Genomic DNA, 10,000 nt, shown 5'->3' on the forward strand with positions numbered 1-10,000 from the left:
ATCAGTAATAATGTCAGGGTTCCATATCCTTGTTTTCTTTGATGTTGAGTCTTTCCTGCTCTTTCCAAGATGTTTCTCCTTTAAAGCAGCAGCAACCGTTCCCTCTGCTGGTTGCAAAGCAAATTCGAAAAAGCTTACAGCACCTGGTATTCCCATGCGGTCTCCCATCCAAGTACTAACCAAGCCCGACCCTGCTTAGCTTCCGAGATCAGACGAGATCGGGCGTGCTCAGGGTGGTATGGCCGTAAGCGAAAGACTCAACCCACAATACCTTATTTATACATGTGAACCACCACCACCATCATCAAATAATGACAATTATCAATCATTTCCATCAGTAATAATGTCAGGGTTCCATATCCTTGTTTTCTTTGATGTTGAGTCTTTCCTGCTCTTTCCAAGATGTTTCTCCTTTAAAGCAGCAGCAACCGTTCCCTCTGCTGGTTGCAAAGCAAATTCGAAAAAGCTTACAGCACCTGGTATTCCCAGGCAGTCTCCCATCCAAGTACTAACCAAGCCCGACCCTGCTTAGCTTCCGAGATCAGACGAGATCGGGCGTGCTCAGTGTGGTATGGCCGTAAGCGAAAGACTCAACCCACAATACCTTATTTATACATGTGAACCACCACCACCATCATCAAATCATGACAATTATCAAGCATTTCCATCAGTAATAATGTCAGGGTTCCATATCCTTGTTTTCTTTGATGGTGAGTCTTTCCTGCTCTTTCCAAGATGTTTCTCCTTTAAAGCAGCAGCAACCGTTCCCTCAGCTGGTTGCAAAGCAAATTCGAAAAAGCTTACAGCACCTGGTATTCCCAGGCGGTCTCCCATCCAAGTACTAACCAAGCCCGACCATGCTTAGCTTCCGAGATCAGACGAGATCGGGCGTGCTCAGGGTGGTATGGCCGTAAGCGAAAGACTCAACCCACAATACCTTATTTATACATGTGAACCACCACCACCATCATCAAATCATGACAATTATCAATCATTTCCATCAGTAATAATGTCAGGGTTCCATATCCTTGTTTTCTTTGATGGTGAGTCTTTCCTGCTCTTTCCAAGATGTTTCTCTTTTAAAGCAGCAGCAACCGTTCCCTCTGCTGTTTGCAAAGCAAATTCGAAAAAGCTTACAGCACCTGGTATTCCCAGGCGGTCTCCCATCCAAGTACTAACCAAGCCAGACCATGCTTAGCTTCCGAGATCAGACGAGATCGGGCGTGCTCAGGGTGGTATGGCCGTAAGCGAAAGACTCAACCCACAATACCTTATTTATACATGTGAACCACCACCACCATCATCAAATCATGACAATTATCAAGCATTTCCATCAGTAATAATGTCAGGGTTCCCTATCCTTGTTTTCTTTGATGGTGAGTCTTTCCTGCTCTTTCCAAGATGTTTCTCCTTTAAAGCAGCAGCAACTGTTCCCTCTGCTGGTTGCAAAGCTTATTCGAAAAAGCTTACAGCACCTGGTATTCCCAGGCGGTCTCCCATCCAAGTACTAACCAAGCCCGACCCTGCTTAGCTTCCGAGATCAGACGAGATCGGGCGTGCTCAGGGTGGTATGGCCGTAAGCGAGAGACTCAACCCACATTACCTTATTTATACATGTGAACCACCACCACCATCATCAAATCATGACAATTATCAATCATTTTCATCAGTAATAATTTCAGGGTTCCATATCCTTGTTTTCTTTGATGTTGAGTCTTTCCTGCTCTTTCCAAGATGTTTCTCCTTTAAAGCAGCAGCAACCGTTCCCTCTGCTGGTTGCAAAGCAAATTCGAAAAAGCTTACAGCACCTGGTATTCCCAGGCGGTCTCCCATCCAAGTACTAACCAAGCCCGACCCTGCTTAGCTTCCGAGATCAGACGAGATCGGGCGTGCTTAGGGTGGTATGGCCGTAAGCGAAAGACTCAACCCACAATACCTTATTTATACATGTGAACCACCACCACCATCATCAAATCATGACAATTATCAAGCATTTCCATCAGTAATAATGTCAGGGTTCCATATCCTTGTTTTCTTTGATGGTGAGTCTTTCCTGCTCTTTCCAAGATGTTTCTCCTTTAAAGCAGCAGCAACCGTTCCCTCTGCTGGTTGCAAAGCAAATTCGAAAAAGCATACAGCACCTGGTATTCCCAGGCGGTCTCCCATCCAAGTACTAACCAAGCCCGACCATGTTTAGCTTCCGAGATCAGACGAGATCGGGCGTGCTCAGGGTGGTATGGCCGTAAGCGAAAGACTCAACCCACAATACCTTATTTATACATGTGAACCACCACCACCATCATCAAATCATGACAATTATCAAACATTTCCATCAGTAATAATGTCAGGGTTCCATATCCTTGTTTTCTTTGATGTTGAGTCTTTCCTGCTCTTTCCAAGATGTTTCTCCTTTAAAGCAGCAGCAACCGTTCCCTCTGCTGGTTGCAAAGCAAATTCGAAAAAGCTTACAGCACCTGGTATTCCCAGGGGGTCTCCCATCCAAGTACTAACCAAGCCCGACCCTGCTTAGCTTCCGAGATCAGACGAGATCGGGCGTGCTCAGGGTGGTATGGCCGTAAGCGAAAAACTCAACCCACAATACCTTATTTATACATGTGAACCACCACCACCATCATCAAATCATGACAATTATCAATCATTTCCATCAGTAATAATGTCAGGGTTCCATATCCTTGTTTTCTTTGATGGTGAGTCTTTCCTGCTCTTTCCAAGATGTTTCTCTTTTAAAGCAGCAGCAACCGTTCCCTCTGCTGTTTGCAAAGCAAATTCGAAAAAGCTTACAGCACCTGGTATTCCCAGGCGGTCTCCCATCCAAGTACTAACCAAGCCAGACCATGCTTAGCTTCCGAGATCAGACGAGATCGGGCGTGCTCAGGGTGGTATGGCCGTAAGCGAAAGACTCAACCCACAATACCTTATTTATACATGTGAACCACCACCACCATCATCAAATCATGACAATTATCAAGCATTTCCATCAGTAATAATGTCAGGGTTCCCTATCCTTGTTTTCTTTGATGGTGAGTCTTTCCTGCTCTTTCCAAGATGTTTCTCCTTTAAAGCAGCAGCAACTGTTCCCTCTGCTGGTTGCAAAGCTTATTCGAAAAAGCTTACAGCACCTGGTATTCCCAGGCGGTCTCCCATCCAAGTACTAACCAAGCCCGACCCTGCTTAGCTTCCGAGATCAGACGAGATCGGGCGTGCTCAGGGTGGTATGGCCGTAAGCGAGAGACTCAACCCACATTACCTTATTTATACATGTGAACCACCACCACCATCATCAAATCATGACAATTATCAATCATTTTCATCAGTAATAATTTCAGGGTTCCATATCCTTGTTTTCTTTGATGTTGAGTCTTTCCTGCTCTTTCCAAGATGTTTCTCCTTTAAAGCAGCAGCAACCGTTCCCTCTGCTGGTTGCAAAGCAAATTCGAAAAAGCTTACAGCACCTGGTATTCCCAGGCGGTCTCCCATCCAAGTACTAACCAAGCCCGACCCTGCTTAGCTTCCGAGATCAGACGAGATCGGGCGTGCTTAGGGTGGTATGGCCGTAAGCGAAAGACTCAACCCACAATACCTTATTTATACATGTGAACCACCACCACCATCATCAAATCATGACAATTATCAATCATTTCCATCAGTAATAATGTCAGGGTTCCATATCCTTGTTTTCTTTGATGGTGAGTCTTTCCTGCTCTTTCCAAGATGTTTCTCCTTTAAAGCAGCAGCAACCGTTCCCTCAGCTGGTTGCAAAGCAAATTCGAAAAAGCTTACAGCACCTGGTATTCCCAGGCGGTCTCCCATCCAAGTACTAACCAAGCCCGACCATGTTTAGCTTCCGAGATCAGACGAGATCGGGCGTGCTCAGGGTGGTATGGCCGTAAGCGAAAGACTCAACCCACAATACCTTATTTATACATGTGAACCACCACCACCATCATCAAATCATGACAATTATCAAACATTTCCATCAGTAATAATGTCAGGGTTCCATATCCTTGTTTTCTTTGATGTTGAGTCTTTCCTGCTCTTTCCAAGATGTTTCTCATTTAAAGCAGCAGCAACCGTTCCCTCTGCTGGTTGCAAAGCAAATTCGAAAAAGCTTACAGCACCTGGTATTCCCAGGGGGTCTCCCATCCAAGTACTAACCAAGCCCGACCCTGCTTAGCTTCCGAGATCAGACGAGATCGGGCGTGCTCAGGGTGGTATGGCCGTAAGCGAAAAACTCAACCCACAATACCTTATTTATACATGTGAACCACCACCACCATCATCAAATCATGACAATTATCAATCATTTCCATCAGTAATAATGTCAGGGTTCCATATCCTTGTTTTCTTTGATGTTGAGTCTTTCCTGCTCTTTCCAAGATGTTTCTCCTTTAAAGCAGCAGCAACCGTTCCCTCTGCTGGTTGCAAAGCAAATTCGAAAAAGCTTACAGCACCTGGTATTCCGAGGCGGTCTCCCATCCAAGTACTAACCAAGCCCGACCCTGCTTAGCTTCCGAGATCAGACGAGATCGGGCGTGCTCAGGGTGGTATGGCCGTAAGCGAAAGACTCAACCCAAAATACCTTATTTATACATGTGAACCACCACCACCATCATCAAATCATGACAATTATCAAGCATTTCCATCAGTAATAATGTCAGGGTTCCATATCCTTGTTTTCTTTGATGGTGAGTCTTTCCTGCTCTTTCCAAGATGTTTCTCCTTTAAAGCAGCAGCAACCGTTCCCTCAGCTGGTTGCAAAGCAAATTCGAAAAAGCTTACAGCACCTGGTATTCCCAGGCGGTCTCCCATCCAAGTACTAACCAAGCCCGACCATGCTTAGCTTCCGAGATCAGACGAGATCGGGCGTGCTCAGGGTGGTATGGCCGTAAGCGAAAGACTCAACCCACAATACCTTATTTATACATGTGAACCACCACCACCATCATCAAATCATGACAATTATCAATCATTTCCATCAGTAATAATGTCAGGGTTCCATATCCTTGTTTTCTTTGATGGTGAGTCTTTCCTGCTCTTTCCAAGATGTTTCTCTTTTAAAGCAGCAGCAACCGTTCCCTCTGCTGTTTGCAAAGCAAATTCGAAAAAGCTTACAGCACCTGGTATTCCCAGGCGGTCTCCCATCCAAGTACTAACCAAGCCAGACCATGCTTAGCTTCCGAGATCAGACGAGATCGGGCGTGCTCAGGGTGGTATGGCCGTAAGCGAAAGACTCAACCCACAATACCTTATTTATACATGTGAACCACCACCACCATCATCAAATCATGACAATTATCAAGCATTTCCATCAGTAATAATGTCAGGGTTCCCTATCCTTGTTTTCTTTGATGGTGAGTCTTTCCTGCTCTTTCCAAGATGTTTCTCCTTTAAAACAGCAGCAACTGTTCCCTCTGCTGGTTGCAAAGCTTATTCGAAAAAGCTTACAGCACCTGGTATTCCCAGGCGGTCTCCCATCCAAGTACTAACCAAGCCCGACCCTGCTTAGCTTCCGAGATCAGACGAGATCGGGCGTGCTCAGGGTGGTATGGCCGTAAGCGAGAGACTCAACCCACATTACCTTATTTATACATGTGAACCACCACCACCATCATCAAATCATGACAATTATCAATCATTTTCATCAGTAATAATTTCAGGGTTCCATATCCTTGTTTTCTTTGATGTTGAGTCTTTCCTGCTCTTTCCAAGATGTTTCTCCTTTAAAGCAGCAGCAACCGTTCCCTCTGCTGGTTGCAAAGCAAATTCGAAAAAGCTTACAGCACCTGGTATTCCCAGGCGGTCTCCCATCCAAGTACTAACCAAGCCCGACCCTGCTTAGCTTCCGAGATCAGACGAGATCGGGCGTGCTTAGGGTGGTATGGCCGTAAGCGAAAGACTCAACCCACAATACCTTATTTATACATGTGAACCACCACCACCATCATCAAATCATGACAATTATCAAGCATTTCCATCAGTAATAATGTCAGGGTTCCATATCCTTGTTTTCTTTGATGGTGAGTCTTTCCTGCTCTTTCCAAGATGTTTCTCCTTTAAAGCAGCAGCAACCGTTCCCTCTGCTGGTTGCAAAGCAAATTCGAAAAAGCATACAGCACCTGGTATTCCCAGGCGGTCTCCCATCCAAGTACTAACCAAGCCCGACCATGTTTAGCTTCCGAGATCAGACGAGATCGGGCGTGCTCAGGGTGGTATGGCCGTAAGCGAAAGACTCAACCCACAATACCTTATTTATACATGTGAACCACCACCACCATCATCAAATCATGACAATTATCAAACATTTCCATCAGTAATAATGTCAGGGTTCCATATCCTTGTTTTCTTTGATGTTGAGTCTTTCCTGCTCTTTCCAAGATGTTTCTCCTTTAAAGCAGCAGCAACCGTTCCCTCTGCTGGTTGCAAAGCAAATTCGAAAAAGCTTACAGCACCTGGTATTCCCAGGGGGTCTCCCATCCAAGTACTAACCAAGCCCGACCCTGCTTAGCTTCCGAGATCAGACGAGATCGGGCGTGCTCAGGGTGGTATGGCCGTAAGCGAAAAACTCAACCCACAATACCTTATTTATACATGTGAACCACCACCACCATCATCAAATCATGACAATTATCAATCATTTCCATCAGTAATAATGTCAGGGTTCCATATCCTTGTTTTCTTTGATGGTGAGTCTTTCCTGCTCTTTCCAAGATGTTTCTCTTTTAAAGCAGCAGCAACCGTTCCCTCTGCTGTTTGCAAAGCAAATTCGAAAAAGCTTACAGCACCTGGTATTCCCAGGCGGTCTCCCATCCAAGTACTAACCAAGCCAGACCATGCTTAGCTTCCGAGATCAGACGAGATCGGGCGTGCTCAGGGTGGTATGGCCGTAAGCGAAAGACTCAACCCGCAATACCTTATTTATACATGTGAACCACCACCACCATCATCAAATCATGACAATTATCAAGCATTTCCATCAGTAATAATGTCAGGGTTCCCTATCCTTGTTTTCTTTGATGGTGAGTCTTTCCTGCTCTTTCCAAGATGTTTCTCCTTTAAAGCAGCAGCAACTGTTCCCTCTGCTGGTTGCAAAGCTTATTCGAAAAAGCTTACAGCACCTGGTATTCCCAGGCGGTCTCCCATCCAAGTACTAACCAAGCCCGACCCTGCTTAGCTTCCGAGATCAGACGAGATCGGGCGTGCTCAGGGTGGTATGGCCGTAAGCGAGAGACTCAACCCACATTACCTTATTTATACATGTGAACCACCACCACCATCATCAAATCATGACAATTATCAAGCATTTTCATCAGTAATAATTTCAGGGTTCCATATCCTTGTTTTCTTTGATGTTGAGTCTTTCCTGCTCTTTCCAAGATGTTTCTCCTTTAAAGCAGCAGCAACCGTTCCCTCTGCTGGTTGCAAAGCAAATTCGAAAAAGCTTACAGCACCTGGTATTCCCAGGCGGTCTCCCATCCAAGTACTAACCAAGCCCGACCCTGCTTAGCTTCCGAGATCAGACGAGATCGGGCGTGCTTAGGGTGGTATGGCCGTAAGCGAAAGACTCAACCCACAATACCTTATTTATACATGTGAACCACCACCACCATCATCAAATCATGACAATTATCAATCATTTCCATCAGTAATAATGTCAGGGTTCCATATCCTTGTTTTCTTTGATGGTGAGTCTTTCCTGCTCTTTCCAAGATGTTTCTCCTTTAAAGCAGCAGCAACCGTTCCCTCAGCTGGTTGCAAAGCAAATTCGAAAAAGCTTACAGCACCTGGTATTCCCAGGCGGTCTCCCATCCAAGTACTAACCAAGCCCGACCATGTTTAGCTTCCGAGATCAGACGAGATCGGGCGTGCTCAGGGTGGTATGGCCGTAAGCGAAAGACTCAACCCACAATACCTTATTTATACATGTGAACCACCACCACCATCATCAAATCATGACAATTATCAAACATTTCCATCAGTAATAATGTCAGGGTTCCATATCCTTGTTTTCTTTGATGTTGAGTCTTTCCTGCTCTTTCCAAGATGTTTCTCATTTAAAGCAGCAGCAACCGTTCCCTCTGCTGGTTGCAAAGCAAATTCGAAAAAGCTTACAGCACCTGGTATTCCCAGGGGGTCTCCCATCCAAGTACTAACCAAGCCCGACCCTGCTTAGCTTCCGAGATCAGACGAGATCGGGCGTGCTCAGGGTGGTATGGCCGTAAGCGAAAAACTCAACCCACAATACCTTATTTATACATGTGAACCACCACCACCATCATCAAATCATGACAATTATCAATCATTTCCATCAGTAATAATGTCAGGGTTCCATATCCTTGTTTTCTTTGATGTTGAGTCTTTCCTGCTCTTTCCAAGATGTTTCTCCTTTAAAGCAGCAGCAACCGTTCCCTCTGCTGGTTGCAAAGCAAATTCGAAAAAGCTTACAGCACCTGGTATTCCGAGGCGGTCTCCCATCCAAGTACTAACCAAGCCCGACCCTGCTTAGCTTCCGAGATCAGACGAGATCGGGCGTGCTCAGGGTGGTATGGCCGTAAGCGAAAGACTCAACCCACAATACCTTATTTATACATGTGAACCACCACCACCATCATCAAATCATGACAATTATCAAGCATTTCCATCAGTAATAATGTCAGGGTTCCATATCCTTGTTTTCTTTGATGGTGAGTCTTTCCTGCTCTTTCCAAGATGTTTCTCCTTTAAAGCAGCAGCAACCGTTCCCTCAGCTGGTTGCAAAGCAAATTCGAAAAAGCTTACAGCACCTGGTATTCCCAGGCGGTCTCCCATCCAAGTACTAACCAAGCCCGACCATGCTTAGCTTCCTAGATCAGACGAGATCGGGCGTGCTCAGGGTGGTATGGCCGTAAGCGAAAGACTCAACCCACAATACCTTATTTATACATGTGAACCACCACCACCATCATCAAATCATGACAATTATCAATCATTTCCATCAGTAATAATGTCAGGGTTCCATATCCTTGTTTTCTTTGATGTTGAGTCTTTCCTGCTCTTTCCAAGATGTTTCTCCTTTAAAGCAGCAGCAACTGTTCCCTCTGCTGGTTGCAAAGCTTATTCGAAAAAGCTTACAGCACCTGGTATTCCCAGGCGGTCTCCCATCCAAGTACTAACCAAGCCCGACCCTGCTTAGCTTCCGAGATCAGACGAGATCGGGCGTGCTCAGGGTGGTATGGCCGTAAGCGAGAGACTCAACCCACATTACCTTATTTATACATGTGAACCACCACCACCATCATCAAATCATGACAATTATCAATCATTTTCATCAGTAATAATTTCAGGGTTCCATATCCTTGTTTTCTTTGATGTTGAGTCTTTCCTGCTCTTTCCAAGATGTTTCTCCTTTAAAGCAGCAGCAACCGTTCCCTCTGCTGGTTGCAAAGCAAATTCGAAAAAGCTTACAGCACCTGGTATTCCCAGGCGGTCTCCCATCCAAGTACTAACCAAGCCCGACCCTGCTTAGCTTCCGAGATCAGACGAGATCGGGCGTGCTTAGGGTGGTATGGCCGTAAGCGAGAGACTCAACCCACAATACCTTATTTATACATGTGAACCACCACCACCATCATCAAATCATGACAATTATCAATCATTTCCATCAGTAATAATGTCAGGGTTCCATATCCTTGTTTTCTTTGATGGTGAGTCTTTCCTGCTCTTTCCAAGATGTTTCTCCTTTAAAGCAGCAGCAACCGTTCCCTCAGCTGGTTGCAAAGCAAATTCGAAAAAGCTTACAGCACCTGGTATTCCCAGGCGGTCTCCCATCCAAGTACTAACCAAGCCCGACCATGTTTAGCTTCCGAGATCAGACGAGATCGGGCGTGCTCAGGGTGGTATGGCCGTAAGCGAAAGACTCAACCCACAATACCTTATTTATACATGTGAACCACCACCACCATCATCAAATCATGACAATTATCAAACATTTCCATCAGTAATA

General features: G+C 45.4%; 30 non-coding genes across 30 annotated transcripts; all 30 read right to left on the minus strand.

Annotated features, from left to right (window-relative positions):
* Positions 1-131: 131 nt before the first annotated feature.
* On the minus strand, positions 132-250 carry LOC133005979 (5S ribosomal RNA). The gene has a single exon (XR_009678539.1). It is a non-coding gene; the product is annotated as a 5S ribosomal RNA (ribosomal RNA).
* A 214-nt stretch (positions 251-464) lies between these two features.
* LOC133007050 (5S ribosomal RNA) lies at positions 465-583 on the minus strand. Its single transcript, XR_009679548.1, has one exon. It is a non-coding gene; the product is annotated as a 5S ribosomal RNA (ribosomal RNA).
* Positions 584-797: 214 nt separating this feature from the next.
* Positions 798-916, minus strand: LOC133006473 (5S ribosomal RNA). Its single transcript, XR_009679001.1, has one exon. It is a non-coding gene; the product is annotated as a 5S ribosomal RNA (ribosomal RNA).
* A 214-nt stretch (positions 917-1,130) lies between these two features.
* LOC133007339 (5S ribosomal RNA) lies at positions 1,131-1,249 on the minus strand. Its single transcript, XR_009679818.1, has one exon. It is a non-coding gene; the product is annotated as a 5S ribosomal RNA (ribosomal RNA).
* A 214-nt stretch (positions 1,250-1,463) lies between these two features.
* LOC133006791 (5S ribosomal RNA) lies at positions 1,464-1,582 on the minus strand. The gene has a single exon (XR_009679301.1). It is a non-coding gene; the product is annotated as a 5S ribosomal RNA (ribosomal RNA).
* A 214-nt stretch (positions 1,583-1,796) lies between these two features.
* LOC133006391 (5S ribosomal RNA) lies at positions 1,797-1,915 on the minus strand. The gene has a single exon (XR_009678924.1). It is a non-coding gene; the product is annotated as a 5S ribosomal RNA (ribosomal RNA).
* Positions 1,916-2,129: 214 nt separating this feature from the next.
* Positions 2,130-2,248, minus strand: LOC133007195 (5S ribosomal RNA). The gene has a single exon (XR_009679683.1). It is a non-coding gene; the product is annotated as a 5S ribosomal RNA (ribosomal RNA).
* Positions 2,249-2,462: 214 nt separating this feature from the next.
* On the minus strand, positions 2,463-2,581 carry LOC133005935 (5S ribosomal RNA). The gene has a single exon (XR_009678498.1). It is a non-coding gene; the product is annotated as a 5S ribosomal RNA (ribosomal RNA).
* A 214-nt stretch (positions 2,582-2,795) lies between these two features.
* Positions 2,796-2,914, minus strand: LOC133007340 (5S ribosomal RNA). Its single transcript, XR_009679819.1, has one exon. It is a non-coding gene; the product is annotated as a 5S ribosomal RNA (ribosomal RNA).
* Positions 2,915-3,128: 214 nt separating this feature from the next.
* On the minus strand, positions 3,129-3,247 carry LOC133006802 (5S ribosomal RNA). Its single transcript, XR_009679312.1, has one exon. It is a non-coding gene; the product is annotated as a 5S ribosomal RNA (ribosomal RNA).
* A 214-nt stretch (positions 3,248-3,461) lies between these two features.
* LOC133006392 (5S ribosomal RNA) lies at positions 3,462-3,580 on the minus strand. The gene has a single exon (XR_009678925.1). It is a non-coding gene; the product is annotated as a 5S ribosomal RNA (ribosomal RNA).
* A 214-nt stretch (positions 3,581-3,794) lies between these two features.
* Positions 3,795-3,913, minus strand: LOC133006842 (5S ribosomal RNA). Its single transcript, XR_009679349.1, has one exon. It is a non-coding gene; the product is annotated as a 5S ribosomal RNA (ribosomal RNA).
* A 214-nt stretch (positions 3,914-4,127) lies between these two features.
* LOC133005936 (5S ribosomal RNA) lies at positions 4,128-4,246 on the minus strand. Its single transcript, XR_009678499.1, has one exon. It is a non-coding gene; the product is annotated as a 5S ribosomal RNA (ribosomal RNA).
* Positions 4,247-4,460: 214 nt separating this feature from the next.
* On the minus strand, positions 4,461-4,579 carry LOC133006171 (5S ribosomal RNA). Its single transcript, XR_009678718.1, has one exon. It is a non-coding gene; the product is annotated as a 5S ribosomal RNA (ribosomal RNA).
* Positions 4,580-4,793: 214 nt separating this feature from the next.
* Positions 4,794-4,912, minus strand: LOC133006474 (5S ribosomal RNA). The gene has a single exon (XR_009679002.1). It is a non-coding gene; the product is annotated as a 5S ribosomal RNA (ribosomal RNA).
* A 214-nt stretch (positions 4,913-5,126) lies between these two features.
* On the minus strand, positions 5,127-5,245 carry LOC133007341 (5S ribosomal RNA). Its single transcript, XR_009679820.1, has one exon. It is a non-coding gene; the product is annotated as a 5S ribosomal RNA (ribosomal RNA).
* A 214-nt stretch (positions 5,246-5,459) lies between these two features.
* On the minus strand, positions 5,460-5,578 carry LOC133006814 (5S ribosomal RNA). The gene has a single exon (XR_009679323.1). It is a non-coding gene; the product is annotated as a 5S ribosomal RNA (ribosomal RNA).
* A 214-nt stretch (positions 5,579-5,792) lies between these two features.
* On the minus strand, positions 5,793-5,911 carry LOC133006393 (5S ribosomal RNA). The gene has a single exon (XR_009678926.1). It is a non-coding gene; the product is annotated as a 5S ribosomal RNA (ribosomal RNA).
* A 214-nt stretch (positions 5,912-6,125) lies between these two features.
* Positions 6,126-6,244, minus strand: LOC133007196 (5S ribosomal RNA). The gene has a single exon (XR_009679684.1). It is a non-coding gene; the product is annotated as a 5S ribosomal RNA (ribosomal RNA).
* Positions 6,245-6,458: 214 nt separating this feature from the next.
* LOC133005937 (5S ribosomal RNA) lies at positions 6,459-6,577 on the minus strand. The gene has a single exon (XR_009678500.1). It is a non-coding gene; the product is annotated as a 5S ribosomal RNA (ribosomal RNA).
* Positions 6,578-6,791: 214 nt separating this feature from the next.
* Positions 6,792-6,910, minus strand: LOC133007343 (5S ribosomal RNA). The gene has a single exon (XR_009679821.1). It is a non-coding gene; the product is annotated as a 5S ribosomal RNA (ribosomal RNA).
* Positions 6,911-7,124: 214 nt separating this feature from the next.
* LOC133006826 (5S ribosomal RNA) lies at positions 7,125-7,243 on the minus strand. Its single transcript, XR_009679334.1, has one exon. It is a non-coding gene; the product is annotated as a 5S ribosomal RNA (ribosomal RNA).
* Positions 7,244-7,457: 214 nt separating this feature from the next.
* On the minus strand, positions 7,458-7,576 carry LOC133006394 (5S ribosomal RNA). The gene has a single exon (XR_009678927.1). It is a non-coding gene; the product is annotated as a 5S ribosomal RNA (ribosomal RNA).
* Positions 7,577-7,790: 214 nt separating this feature from the next.
* Positions 7,791-7,909, minus strand: LOC133006843 (5S ribosomal RNA). The gene has a single exon (XR_009679350.1). It is a non-coding gene; the product is annotated as a 5S ribosomal RNA (ribosomal RNA).
* A 214-nt stretch (positions 7,910-8,123) lies between these two features.
* LOC133005939 (5S ribosomal RNA) lies at positions 8,124-8,242 on the minus strand. The gene has a single exon (XR_009678502.1). It is a non-coding gene; the product is annotated as a 5S ribosomal RNA (ribosomal RNA).
* A 214-nt stretch (positions 8,243-8,456) lies between these two features.
* On the minus strand, positions 8,457-8,575 carry LOC133006172 (5S ribosomal RNA). The gene has a single exon (XR_009678719.1). It is a non-coding gene; the product is annotated as a 5S ribosomal RNA (ribosomal RNA).
* Positions 8,576-8,789: 214 nt separating this feature from the next.
* LOC133007500 (5S ribosomal RNA) lies at positions 8,790-8,908 on the minus strand. The gene has a single exon (XR_009679968.1). It is a non-coding gene; the product is annotated as a 5S ribosomal RNA (ribosomal RNA).
* A 214-nt stretch (positions 8,909-9,122) lies between these two features.
* On the minus strand, positions 9,123-9,241 carry LOC133006839 (5S ribosomal RNA). The gene has a single exon (XR_009679346.1). It is a non-coding gene; the product is annotated as a 5S ribosomal RNA (ribosomal RNA).
* A 214-nt stretch (positions 9,242-9,455) lies between these two features.
* LOC133006395 (5S ribosomal RNA) lies at positions 9,456-9,574 on the minus strand. The gene has a single exon (XR_009678928.1). It is a non-coding gene; the product is annotated as a 5S ribosomal RNA (ribosomal RNA).
* Positions 9,575-9,788: 214 nt separating this feature from the next.
* LOC133006844 (5S ribosomal RNA) lies at positions 9,789-9,907 on the minus strand. Its single transcript, XR_009679351.1, has one exon. It is a non-coding gene; the product is annotated as a 5S ribosomal RNA (ribosomal RNA).
* Positions 9,908-10,000: the final 93 nt, after the last annotated feature.

The sequence above is a fragment of the Limanda limanda genome, chromosome 7, assembly GCF_963576545.1.
Source record: "Limanda limanda chromosome 7, fLimLim1.1, whole genome shotgun sequence".
Taxonomy (NCBI): Eukaryota; Metazoa; Chordata; class Actinopteri; order Pleuronectiformes; family Pleuronectidae; genus Limanda; species Limanda limanda.